Source organism: Manis javanica, chromosome 9 (genome assembly GCF_040802235.1).
Source record: "Manis javanica isolate MJ-LG chromosome 9, MJ_LKY, whole genome shotgun sequence".
Lineage (NCBI taxonomy): Eukaryota > Metazoa > Chordata > Mammalia > Pholidota > Manidae > Manis > Manis javanica.
This window is the reverse complement of record NC_133164.1, coordinates 101,994,431-102,007,700: the sequence shown is the minus strand read 5'-3', so window position 1 is coordinate 102,007,700 and position 13,270 is coordinate 101,994,431. Positions and strand designations below refer to the sequence as shown.

Below are 13,270 nucleotides of genomic sequence, written 5' to 3'. Positions count from 1 at the left end.
TCAGTTTTTTATGACTTCTGGATTCCTCTGCCTTTCTTATAAAAGAATTCCCCCATATTTCCTTTTAATGATTCCTTTTCTTCCTAACTTTTAAATCTTTGCTGTGACTGTCATTTGTGTTGGCATAAGGAGTGAGGGAACGATCCAAGTTTTATTTTGTTTCGTACATTATTGGCCAGTTGTCTCAATCCCATTTATTGAAAGATCCATCTTAAAAATTGAAATTCCACCTTTACTATATGTATATGAATTTATGTGTCTTTTTATAGACTGTCTATGACTTTCTATTGATCCGCCTCTCTGTTCATGATCTAGTACCAAATATTTTATTTTTATGGCTTCATAATATGTTTTTATATTTCATAAGTCTAGTCCCCCTACCCCCATTAATCATCTGTTTCAAAAACCTCTTGGCTATTCTTAAATGATGATTTTTCTATATGAGCTCTAGAGTTAGCTTATCTAATTTCAATACAAATTCTGGTTGATATTTTTATTGGCATCATATTGCATTTATTGAACCTTTAGGGGACATTGGCATGTTTACAATATTGTGGCTCCCTATCCAAAAGCAGGGTATATTATTTCATTTAAGTGTTTTTAAAGAGCGTTTGGTCATGTTTTAAAACTTTCTTTGTATGCATCTTGCACATTTCTTATGAGTTTATTCCTAGGTGTTTTATCTACTTCTGTTGCCAAATAAGTTGTCTTTTATTTGTATAGGAAAGCATCCAATCATATCATCTGCAAATAATGATGTTTTGTTGCCAACTCTTCTCTAACTTTTTAACCTTGTATTTCTGATTCAACGTTTTTGATCTTCAGACTTCAAAGCCGGCCCAGACTTCCTAGATGCGAAGAAATCACTGAGCCGGTTCTGCCCAACAGTGGGTCAGCCAGGCTTCTCTGGGCTGGGGGAGGTGGGGGTGGAGATTCCTGTGAGAATGTTTTCAGTGTAATTGATGACTAGTCTGGAGACCAAAATCCTCATGCAAATGGCAGATGAGTGGTGGTGGGCAAGGTGGGGGAGGGTAGTTACTCTGTAAGGTGCTGACAGGGGAGGCACCCTCTCCAGAGTCGGCGAGGAGGTTTGCCCTTGGTGCTGGGCTCTTATGGCTGGGGGCCGTGTTCAAAAGAGGGCACTTGCTGCACACCAATATACAGTTTCTCCATCATGACTGCTTGGCACTGGGGTCCTGCCCAGACAGCTGTGTAACCCAGACACCCATCTATCACTTACTGTAGGACCCAGCCCACACTGGGTTCCTTCTCGGTTCCTCTTTCTAATAATTTGCTGTGGGTTAGTCTTCCCTGCTCAGTTAGGCAAGAAGCCCCTCAAAAGCAGGTTTGGGGTCTTATTCAAAAGATCACACAGTCTGAAGCCCAAGTTAAGCACACAGTGAGTGATCAATAACATTTATTAATTGACTGACAGTCCATGAGTAAACCACTTGTGACAGAGTTGCCACTCACATCCTAATTGTCCTTTCTTTGGAAAAGGCTTCTGGAACCAAACAGCCATGAGCTTCGGCAGTGGGCAAGGAGGGAAATTATAGCAGAGGAGAGATTGGGCTTAAGTATAAATAGGAAAAGGAAATGCTTGGACTTTCTCTGTGAAATAAAAATCTATATAATAATATTATATGTAACTGTGCAATTAAGCCTGAAAATTGCAAGCCTCCAGTTTGTTCTTCCCTGCCAAAGACCAGGCTGTTCTCAGGGTGGAGGCATCTGCTTAGAAGAAAAGTGCAAGCTGGGAGGCAAATCTGAGGTTTCACTTCCTTTGGAAAACACAGGCAGGGCTGGGATCCTTGAGGCTATCAGGCCAGGCCACTGATCTGGGCCTTCTCTCCAAATTGAAGCGGACAACTGCAGGGAGGCAGAAGTGTTTTTCAAGGCCGAGGCGTAAGTCAGACATCTTATACCTGGAAGAACTTGGAGTGTGATTCTGCCCTTCTTCCTCCCACAGCTCCTCCCCACTGGAGGCCCTCCCCACCCCACCCCATCCAAAGTCTGGGGCAGACACATGGCTGTGAATAACAGGGAGTGGCTTCATGGGCCAGAACAATCTCCTAGCTGGTTTCCAGCCACCCGTTCCTACCTTTCCAGGCCCGCCTGTCATTGATGCCACCCATCCTCAAATGCAACACCAAGAAGGTTTTTCTCCAGTTCCAAACCTTTCCTGACTTCCATCCCATGGCCTCTTAGATGGTCCAAATGCTTGTGAGGCCTCATTTCCCTGCCTCACCATCACCTGCCAGCCCAGATTCTCACCACAGTAGGCAGCAGACATCCCTGCTACCTGCCCTGGACTTGTCTCTCTGAACTGAGCCTCTGCCCTGGATCCCAGCACTCCCACTATGCAATGCTCCAGTCATGCTAAGCTCCAGTTTCTGTGCCTTACTTTCCACACACTGCTCTTTGCTGGAATGTTCTCCTTCCCCTGCCCCACACCCATGGCCACCTGGGGGCCTCAGAGCTCAGCTCCAGCAGCACTTCCTGGTGGACTCCCCTCCCTGACCCCAGCAGAGCCCCTGCCTCCTGCCCCCAACGGACCCTGTTCATGCCTCTAGGCTAGACTTAGCTCTGGTGGTGGGTATTTTCTTCACTTCTCTCTGTCTCCCACTCTCCTGTGAGTTCTTAAGATTCCATCCCTTTCATCCTTGTTTCTGCAGCTCTTAACAAAATGGGTTAATTCTAAGGAGCTGAGAGGCGGCCTTTCAGCCTGTTTAGGAAACCTGGAGCCCAACCTCTGGGGGTCAAGTCCTAGCTCTTCCTTGGTTCTCCCACTTGAAAAATGGGGTAACAACGACACTAGACTAAGTGAGAGAATCTACGTAAAATATTCAGGACAGCAACTGGCACCAAAGGAGCCCTTAGTACATCTCACTTACCAGTTTGAAATCTGTCGGCTGGAAGAAGATCATAATTAACCCTTTGTTTCCCAAATATCGTACCTCCATCAAGCTGTGTCCCTGTCTGACCCCCACCCCCCACCTGACTTGGTAGAACGCCCATCCTCTAAAATCCCAATGTGTGTTCGCACTTATTTCCCTGTGTCACCTGGCAGTATCCCTGAGATACCTGGGGTGGGGGGACAATCAGGATATCCATAGCCTTGGGTGCAGCAGAAGAGAGACCTTTGAAGTTGAGCTGTTCATGACCTCGAAATCAAAGCGTCAACCCTGGAACCAAAATATTTAAGTGGGTTCCTTGGAGGACACCACAGAACCATCGAGTGGGGGACAGTACAGGACCTTCACAGTCTCTTCCTCTTACCTTAGAGAAGAAACTGAAGCTTAGAGAACTGAGCTTGGAGCAGAGACGAATTGTAAATTTAGGCTTTAATTGTACTTCCTCCCCAAAGGGGTTTTAGCACCTCTTTGATTACTGACACCAGGGCATTTCTCGGCCCCTCAGTCCTACTCTGTCCCAAGACAGAACGCAGCCTTTCTCTGCTTCAGCCATGGCCTGCTCCCATCGCCCACTTTCCCTTCTCCCACCGTGAAGTCCCCTGGAGCAGCAGCATGGCACAGGCTTGGCACTTGGGTCAGGGTGGCACGTGAGCAGCGCACACTGAGGCTGGCCACCTGAGCCACCTCCCTGGTGCCTTCTAGAAGCAACACTAAGATGTCCCCAGGAAGAGTTGAATAAGATGCCATTTAACCCAGGTGTCCACCCCTAAACTAGTAGCATCTAAAGCAGCCCCCCTCCTCTACTGGCACCTTTGGGTAGAAATGCTGGAAAGAGTATCACCCCAGTGAGCTGCTGGGTGGCCCCCACCTGCCGCAGTGAGTTGGTGCCTACGCTGGCAGACCAGCTGGTACCCTGCAACTCAGGAACCCAGGGCCTAGTGCTGTTTAAGGGAGACAAGTGATTTATTTTATTATCTAAATTTTCAGTGGTTTCATAAGGTTTAATAAGCCTCCCAAGGAGTTTTCTGGCTCAGGAAATCACCTGTAATAAACATGGGTAGTAAATCCTTTATTTTGAACATTAAGAGGTGTGCAATTTTTCTTAAAAGAAAACAAATCTTCCTCCCACCCCTACCCCACCCTCTAGAAAATTCAGTACAATGAAATAAAAGACAACAGCTTGAAGGGGCACCACTTTCTTTGTCTGGCCCAGACCCCCATGGACCAGCTGGCCAGTGCTCTAGCCTTCAGTGATGCAGCCCTCCCCTCTGGCCTGCTGTGCCAGCCCCCAGCCCCTCCAGCCTCCCTCCAGCCCAGGGCAGAGGCCCTCCTTGCATTCCTGAGGCCCCTAGAGAACCCACTCTTTCTATTTTTCCTGCAAGACTACTGAACAGGGCAGTAAAAAATATCAATGGCCCCAGGGGACATGTGAGGCCTCTGACAGTCATTTAACCCCCTTGCTTTGTGACCTTAACCTCATTTCACTTTTGTTCCTTGTCTGTAAAATGAACAGAATACTGGCCTCACCTACCACCAAGGAGGTGAAAGTGCTTTGAAAAGTAAAGGGTCTGAGCCGTCCCTGGGGCAAGGGGACAAGAGGAGGGGGGCAGGGGCCCTGGCACACCCACTTTGGGGTCACCCAGATGCTAAAGAAGGGGTTTCTACTGGGGGTGGTTAACAGCTGTGACACTCAGATACACCCATCATGAAACCCCAGGTGCCAAGCTGCCCTTCACCCATCTCTCAGGTACCCCTCAAGTCTGTCCATAGTGTATGTTTCATCCCTGCAAGAATTTTGGGGGCTAGAAGCTCACCCTGGCTTTAGCCCCTACACCAACCCCTACGGGTGGTCCTAGACCTTGTCCTGATCAAACCAAACCAATGCAGAATGTGGGAGAGATGGAGGTGGTAATATGGCGAGCGTGGGGGGTTGGCAAGGGCTACAGTGTGATACAGGTGACATAGTCTGGGCTACAAGTCAGAAGGACTGTGATCTCTCTTATTTACCTAGTTCTGTGACCTTGGGCAAGTCAATTTCCCTGCATGAGCTTAGGTTTCTCAGCAGCAAAGAGGGCCACACAATTCTTTCTGTGGGAAAACATATGGAGAAAAATAGATGTGGACAAGCGTCTCAGAATATAAAGCTCAACAGATCTGTGGCATGGCTAATTCAGGGGCTTCAGCAAAAACAGTGATGCAGGAATTTGAATGCCTGGCCTCAGGAGAAAAACCCTCAGGCCCCAGACTAGAGACTATGGGAAACTGTGGCTGGGATAAGAACCCGGGAATGCCTGACTCCCATGCCTGGCCTCTCCCTGGGCCTCACGTGTCTTGTCCTATGGGTGGGGGTCTAGGCACTGGGGGAAAAGACAAAAGGGGAGCATAGTTGTGTGATGCAAGAAGGGCCTGAATTCCAGCTGTAAGGGAACATCTGGCATGGCCTTCGCCTTGGGCAGAGGAAGCAAGCTTGGGCTCATTTTACAGAAACCAACCAGTTCCAAGCCCTGGGTCCAAAGCCAGCTTGGGACTGTGGGCTCTGGGCGTGTCCTGGCAGGGGGCAGTGCAGGTGGGGCTGGCTTCACCCAGCTGTGGGCTCTTCCTGGGGTGCTCTGGTAGGCGGGGTGCAGGCTGGGTGTTGAAGTGGCCCTGCCTAGTTTCCCAGCCCACATGTCTAGCCTCAAGGTCTAGGCGGCTGAAGCTGAGGCTCTGGGGCATTCTGGGGCCCAAGGGTGTGGCTGCCCTGCCAAGGGAAGAGTGGGGCACACCCAGAAGAGATCCTCAGGGCTGGCCAGCTTCTGGGGCCAGGCCTCCCTGCACTCTCTCCTGCCTTGGCCCACCAGTCCCTTGTAGGTATTTGTGCCTACACAGACCACAGGGTGTAAGGACCTGCTCACAGGCTGCAGGTAGCTGCTGCCCAGCCTCCGTGCCAGGTTTACAAAAAAATTGACATCCCTTCTCAATTCCTATGCAGCCCCCTCATCCTCATAGCCACTAACTCCACCAAGTGGCTTTGAAGCTCCCGGGCCAGGCAGAGAGGAGCTGGAGGCCAGAGGTTGGGTGGGTCACTCCTGGTCAGTGGGAGGCTGCTGTCTGGGCCAGCCGCCCTGGGGATTTGGCAAATGGAAGCATCATCCTGGCCCCAGGTTTGCTGAGCTGAGCAGGATTCAGGGAGGTGCTGGACTTGCAGATCAAATCACTAGAATTATTCTGAAAGTCACACCACCAAGGCAGCTGTGGGGACAGGAAAGAGATGGGACTGGAGCAGCAATCAAGTCCCTACCCTGCTGTTTTCTAGCAGAGTGACTTGGGGCAGGTCACTCAGCCTGTCTGATCCACATCAAACTGGGATCATAATAAGGATAAAATGAATGACTGCAAGTGCCTTATGAAGGACAGGGTGCTGTTCAAATGTCAGATGCCCTCAAGGCAGAGGGTTGGGGCCACCCCACTACCTTTTGTTACTTCAAGTATATCCTAACAGTGTATCTGAAGTGATCTCATTCGTTCAGCATCTACTATGTTCCTGCTTGATGGCATTCTGAGAATGATACAGACATGTAAGAAACTGACCCTGCCCTGGAGCAGGTGAGATCCATGCAGTGACTTCCCTGTTTCACAGATAACTGAGGGCAGCAGGAATATATGATTTCCTATCCTGAACTTCACATTCCTAGCAAAACCAATCCTAAAACATGAGTTCCCAATTAGCCAGGCAACCCTGCACCTAGCTGGGGGCACAGTGGTCTGTCAGAGGCAGCACAGGCTTGGACATCAGAACACCCTCGTTCTAGTTCCAACTCTGACACTCGTTCACCATGTGACCTTGGGTAGAGGCTCTACTCTGTGCCTCATTTTCCTCATCTGTAAAATGGGCATAAATCTTATGCTTGCCTTGTTGGGTTGGGAGTACATGAGGCAAGAGGCATGAAAGGACCTTGGAAGATTCCAATGCCCTACCCATGCCAGTGGTGGCCCTGGAGTTTGTAAGGGCTGTTCTGAGAGTATCTTTGGGAGAGGTGCTTAACTAGTGTGGATCTCTGCAAAACTATGCAGAAGGCAAAAAAGTTCCCAGGATGGTCTTACATCCCTTGGCCAAGACAAGACACCTATTAGGGCTCTGTGTCCTTCCTGGACTTCGTAACTGCTAACATTGGTGAAGCCCCTACTGTGTACCAGGAAGCACTCTGTGTGTATCTCACCTCATTTGATCCACACAGCTTCTTGGTGAGGTAGACACTATTACCATCCCCACTGTGCACTGAGCTCAGGAAGGGCAACGGTACGTCCCAGATGCCGTCAACGGGGGAGCCAGGATGTGGACCCTGGGGGTCTGAGAGCAGGGCCTTCACCCTCTGCCACGCATGTAGGGCCCATGTTGTCAAATGGCCATCAGTCAACTTTAGGCACATGATGGCTGAGCATGGATTCTTGTGTGATTCCATTCAGCACACAGGTTAAACACATTTTCAGAGGGGATTCTGGGACTCCAAAGCCTTCCCAATCCAAATGATGTGGGGCAGGGTCTTCCTGTCCACTGCCCAGTGAAATCCTCTCTAGCATTCACAGCTCAGACAAGACCCCTCCTCCCAAGAGCCTGCCCTGAGCCCACAGTCCATAGGGTTCCAGTGCCCTTCTGTCTATACCTCCCATTTACACTCGGTACTGAGCCCCCCAGGCATGTATGGGTCTCACCTCCCTGGTTGATATCCCTCAGCTCTGGCTCTGATCAAATCTCTAAAGTAAGAGACAACCTTTGCAGGGGAAGGTTCTAGTCCCCCTGCCTCCAAGTTGGAATGTGTAGGGGAAAGTGTGGTTAAAGGGAATAAATAAATGTTTTGGCACCAAATGCAATGAGTTCAAATCCTGGCTCAAACACTTGCTGGCTGTGGCATTTGCAAGTTACTTACCCTCTTCAAGCTTGTTTCTTTACCTCTAAATTGGAGGTGATGATAAAAATATGTGCCTGTCAGAGTTGTGTCGATTGAGGAGGGATTAGAGGGTCAATGGCCGACATGTTACACGACCTTCCTAAATGGTAGCTAGTGCTGGCTATTACTGTAAATGCTGACTCAATCACTTGATTGATTTGGTTAGAACAGAACACAAATAAAAACAAAAATTCAGGTCACACTCAAGAAGTGAGTGCTGGAGAACTTCCAGAGCCAGCCTTCTACAGTGCATTTCTGTGAGTCAGAGCCCTAGGTGCCCCTTCCAGTCACCCCACCCGCCACTTCTCTGCCCCTCTCCTAGAAGCACCCTGCCCTGTCTTTTGCTGGCAGTCTGAGGGCATGATCCTTCTCTTGGTAGGCAGGGAGGGGAACACAGGTAGACTGCCTGGAGTGAGTAATATCCTCATTTTACAGTTGAATAAACCGAGGCGCAGAGATGAGGAGTGCCTTTGTCAGACAGGGCCACTTGTACATACCTGGGCTCTAGAACCTTCTGCTGAGGGCAGAGGGCAGGGGAGACTGTGGCAAGCCTCATGTCCTCTGGAATGGTGACCACACCTGAAACGGTTTCACCCGCCCCACACTTGCCTTCTTCCTCTTTAGTTCCCTTCCTGCATTTCCAAGCTCCTCTTCCCCTCTCTCCCTCCTCCTACTTTATTTCTGATGTATATGTTTTTTTCTATACCCTCCCTACCAGAGGTTCATCCTTTGCATTAAGCCTCTCCTGGCTGTTGAGATTTTGTTTCTCGTGTGTGTGTGTGTGTGTGTGTGTGTGTGTGTGTGTGTGTGTGAGTGAGAGAGAGAGAGAGAGAGAGAGAGAGAGAGAGAGAGAGAGAGAGAGAGAGAGAGATTCTCTTTCCTGAGTGTGTTATTCTTGGACAGCGGGCCCTGGCTCTGTGATGGAGGGCCTGGGCGAGGAGGTGGGGGCGGGACGGGGCATACCCCACGGGACACTGCTGTCTGTGGCCTTCCAGGGCATGGGAATCTTAGGGTCACGGGAGAAGCTCCTAGAGCCTAGAGCGCAGGGCAGGGGCCCTTCTGCTCAAAGAGACAATAAAACAGCAAGCAGTGGCCCCGGCCCCCGCCTGGAAAAAAAGCCCCCAGCTAGGAGGTTCCCTCTACTCCTCTGAGAATGGGTCAGAGGCTCCAAACCAAGGCACACTATGTAGCCGCTGCCGGCAGGCCAGCCTTTGAGTCCGGAGGACCCCAGCCCTGTTGCCCTTCCTCATCTACAGATCCCCTTTGCACCTCTAGCTTCTCACAGTCATAACACCAGTTATCAAAAATCTGATAACCATCCAATGACAAGATGAGCAAACAGAAGCCCAGAGAGGCAGAGGGGCCTCCCAGAGTCACACAGCTACAGGTTCCTGATTCTCAGTCCCAAATAGACTTGGCTCCGAGTGCACTGGAAACAGGCATTTAACATAGCAACAGCCACCGTCCATTCCTCAGTGGGCTCGAATGAGACACACATCCAACAGGTTATGTCTCCTCTATTTGAGAAGATAGAGAAATGCTTAAGGAAAAGTGGGAATTGTCCCTGAAAAACGTTTAAAACATTTTTGTCTTTAAAGGAATAACCCTTAGCAAGCAAGAAAACTGGCTTTCCATAAAGAACTAATTTTCTGGGGTTTTACTGATTTGGGATTTTAATAGTTGAAGTTTTGTTTCATTCACAAACCATCTTTTCAGATGAGAGGATCCCTCTGAGGGCAAAGAAGGACCCTGCTAGCCATTTGGTAGTTATGTGGGAATTAGAAGAAGTGTCATTTCCTCAACCCATTTGCTTCCATCTATCAAAACAGTGATATATACTGATTTTATTAGATGGAAGCATTCAACTGCCACCTGCCAGGAGATTGTCAGGATAAATATCACAAGTCTATGGTGCCTACGAGGTGAATAGTGCCCCAATATTGTTGACTGCTGCAAAATAGATTACTCAAAAATTTAGCAACTTAAAACTTAGAAAGAATAAACATTTCTGTGGGTCAGAAATTCACAAGCAGCTCAGCTAAGTGGTTTGGTTCCCTGTCTTCCATGCAGCTGCAGTCAGGGTGTCAGCAGGGCTGTTGTCATCCCAAGGCCTGCCCGGGGCTCATGTGCTCTGGGGTCGGTGGACCTCTCCATAGGGCTGCTTGAACGTCCTCATGATATGGCAGCTGGCTTCCCCAGGATGACCTCATCTTTTATGACCTAATCTCGGAAGTCATTTGCCATCACTTTCACAAATCTCATTGGTTACACAGATTAGCCCTATTCACATGGGAGAGGATCACACAAGGACATGAATTCTTACCATCATGAAGGGGGTGCATCTTTGAGTCTGCCACCCCCCTTATATGTGGTGCCACTGCAGGGTGAACCACCTGCACCACCATAATTTCAGTGCTGCTGAGCCCATGCCAGAGACCTGCACTGCCTGTGTGCCAGGACTGTGCTAAGCACTGTAATGACAGTCTGCCCTCAAGCAGCTTACAGTCTAGAAGAGATGCCGAGACACAAATAAAATTAGTTGTAGTATATGGCTGGATAAAATAAGTGACAGAAGTCATCAAGGGTTCATCACCAAGTGTTCTCTGTGGCACAGATGGTTGAGGCCTGTGGCCTGGGGCACCCTCCCTGGTCAAGAGAGAAGGAAGGAAGCCCTACACAGGACCTCAGTGGGGTCTAGGTAGGTGTGGTCCATCTAAGCCCCCTGGAGAAATGCAGAAGTGGAATGGTTTTTCAATAGACATGAACAAAGTTAAATGGCCATTTAGAGCTTGCCCCCTGGAACTAAAGTACCTTGGTGGGACTGCCCACTTTGCACGTGCTGTTCCCACAGCCTAGAACACTGTTCCCTACATCATCCCATGACTGGATTTGTCTCACCATCCATGCCTCAGCTCAAAGGACATTTCCTCAAGGAGGCCTTCCCTGACCACCCTGGGTAACATAGCGTACCCCCACTCAAACCCGAGGCTTCATGCACAGCTACCAATAGACAGATGATAGATAGAGCTGGGGTGGGGGAGATGTATTGATTGACTTAGGTTGTTCCCTATTATTTGGGGTTTTTAAATAAAACTTTTTATTTTAATGTAATTGAATTCATATGTAGTTTTAAGAAACAATATAGACATCTCATGTACCCTTTACCCAGTTTTCCCTAGTGGTAACATCTTTCAAAGCCATAGTATAACACCAGCCAAGATAGTGACATTGCTACAGTCAAGATACAGAACATGTCCATCATCAGGATGATCCCTCATGTTGCCCTTTGCAGGCACACCCACCTCCTGCTTGTCCCCTCCCTCCTTTGCCACTAGCAACCACTCATCTCTTCTCTATTTCTGCAATTTTGTCACCTCAAGAATGTTATGTAAATGATATTACACAGCATGTAATTTATTAACATTGGCCTTTTGCTCTGGAGTTTATCCAGTTTGTTTCTTAATGCATCAGTAGCTCATTCCCTTTTGACTGCTGACTAGTACTCCAAGCCGTGGCTATCCTACAACTTGACCATTCACCCAGGACATCTGGGTTCTTTCTAGTCATTGACCATTATGCCAAATCTGCTAGTGATATTTGTGTACAGGTTTTTGTGTGGACATAAGTTTTCATTTATCTGGGATAAATGCTCAAGAGTCTGCTTTCTGGGCCGTGGTCGTTACATATTTCATTTTTATTAATTAATTTATTTTTATTTTTATTTATTTTTTATTAAGATATCATTGATATAAACTCTTAGGAAGGTTTCACATGAAAAATAATGTGCTTACTACATTCACCCATATCATTATGCCCCCTGCATGGGTATAATACCCCTCAATCCCCTTCTCCCTCCCTCCCCACCCACCCTCCACCACCCTTTCCCTTTGGTAACCACTAGTCTACATATTTCATTTTTTAAGAAACCACTAAATTGCTTTCCAGAGAGGCTGTGCCATTTTACATTCCCAACAGCAATGTATAAGTGATCTAGTTTTCCCATATCCTCGCCAATATTTGGTGTACCACTATTTGCTATTTTAACCATTCTGATAGGAGTGTAGTGATATCTCATTGCTCTTTGGTGAATTTTGCTATATCTTCATCACGGTTGTTATGTCCCTGTAAGCTCTGTTAGAGCAAGGGCCTTCTTGGTCTGCTCTCTATGCATTCCCAGAGGCCAGAGCAATTCCTGGCCTGGGGAGAAACCCACTGACTATTTAGGAATGAGTGCATGGCTGGAAGGGTCTCTGGTCCTTTTAAAGATGAGAAGGTGGGGAAGCAGTGAGGCCTTCCTCTGGGAAACCCCCAAGCCCTGCACAGGTGGGATTGTTCAGGCTCTCTGTGATGGAGGAGGTATGGAGTTGGGGAGAGCCCAGCAACCTGCATGCCTCACTGGGTCCCCAGTGCCTCCAGACCCGACTCGGGGCACATATTATGGGCCTGCCACTTCTCACTCCTCCTCTCCCACTGCATCTGCCGTCCCAGGGCAGAAACATCCAGAAGATAAATGTGTGGAGCTCCCCAAAGCTCTGCCCACTGGGGCGCATGGCTTTTGGATTTTGTTTTTCTTTTTCTCCCCACTGTAATTGCACCAGAGAAAGGGCCAGAATTCATCCATGGGTCATGATCAGTCTTTGCCCTAAGTTGATGTGAGATAAAAATTTAGAAGGCCTGTCCAGGTTGAATCTGCTGATGTGGTGTGAGTTCTGCTCCCTGAAGGGAGGTGCTTCCTGTTGTCCCCTGTCCAGCACCTTCCCTCCTGGCGGCTCTCACTGGCAGCACCTCAGTTTTATATAGATTGCTAGGAATTTCAGAGGTATCTTTTCTCTGCAGGGGATGTTCCTCTGAGGGCAGCAGAATGCAGACATGATAAATTAACTAACAAGGCACTCAAATTTAATATTGAATTTAAATGATTTATAGGTGAATGGCTCATGGATATACACATATAGGATGTCAGTATTTAGCAGGAAAAAAAAATCAAGAATTGCAAATGAAGAGAAACTTCAGAAGTAAGATCAGAAAGCAAAACTTATGCCATAAGGCCCCCATTCCCTGACTGGAAATGTGCCCCCAAATTGGTTATAAGATTCCCGATACCTGTGTCAGTATACCAGGGCTGCCAGTAACGACATGCCACAAACTAGGTGGCTTAAACAACAGAAATTAATTTTCTCATGGTTCTGGAGGCTGGAAGTCCAAGATCAAGGTGTCAGCAGGGTTGGTTTCTCCTGGGCCTCTCTTTTTGTCTCATAAACGGCTGTCTTCTCCCTGTGTCTCCCCTCTGTGTGTGTGTGTCCTAATCTCCTTTTATAAGAACAGCAGTCAGATTAGATTAGAACCCACTCATATGAGCTCATTTTAACCATAATTACCTCTCTAAAGACAATTACTATCACCTTGTTAGGTACTGGGTGCTGAGAC

The 13,270-nt window shown here is 48.2% G+C and overlaps 1 protein-coding gene across 5 annotated transcripts in view; it reads left to right on the top strand.

The window, feature by feature from the left end:
* ZBTB7C (zinc finger and BTB domain containing 7C) overlaps positions 1-13,270 on the top strand; it is a 328,498-nt gene that overhangs the window by 303,286 nt on the left and 11,942 nt on the right. The gene's annotated exons all lie outside the window — the stretch shown is intronic.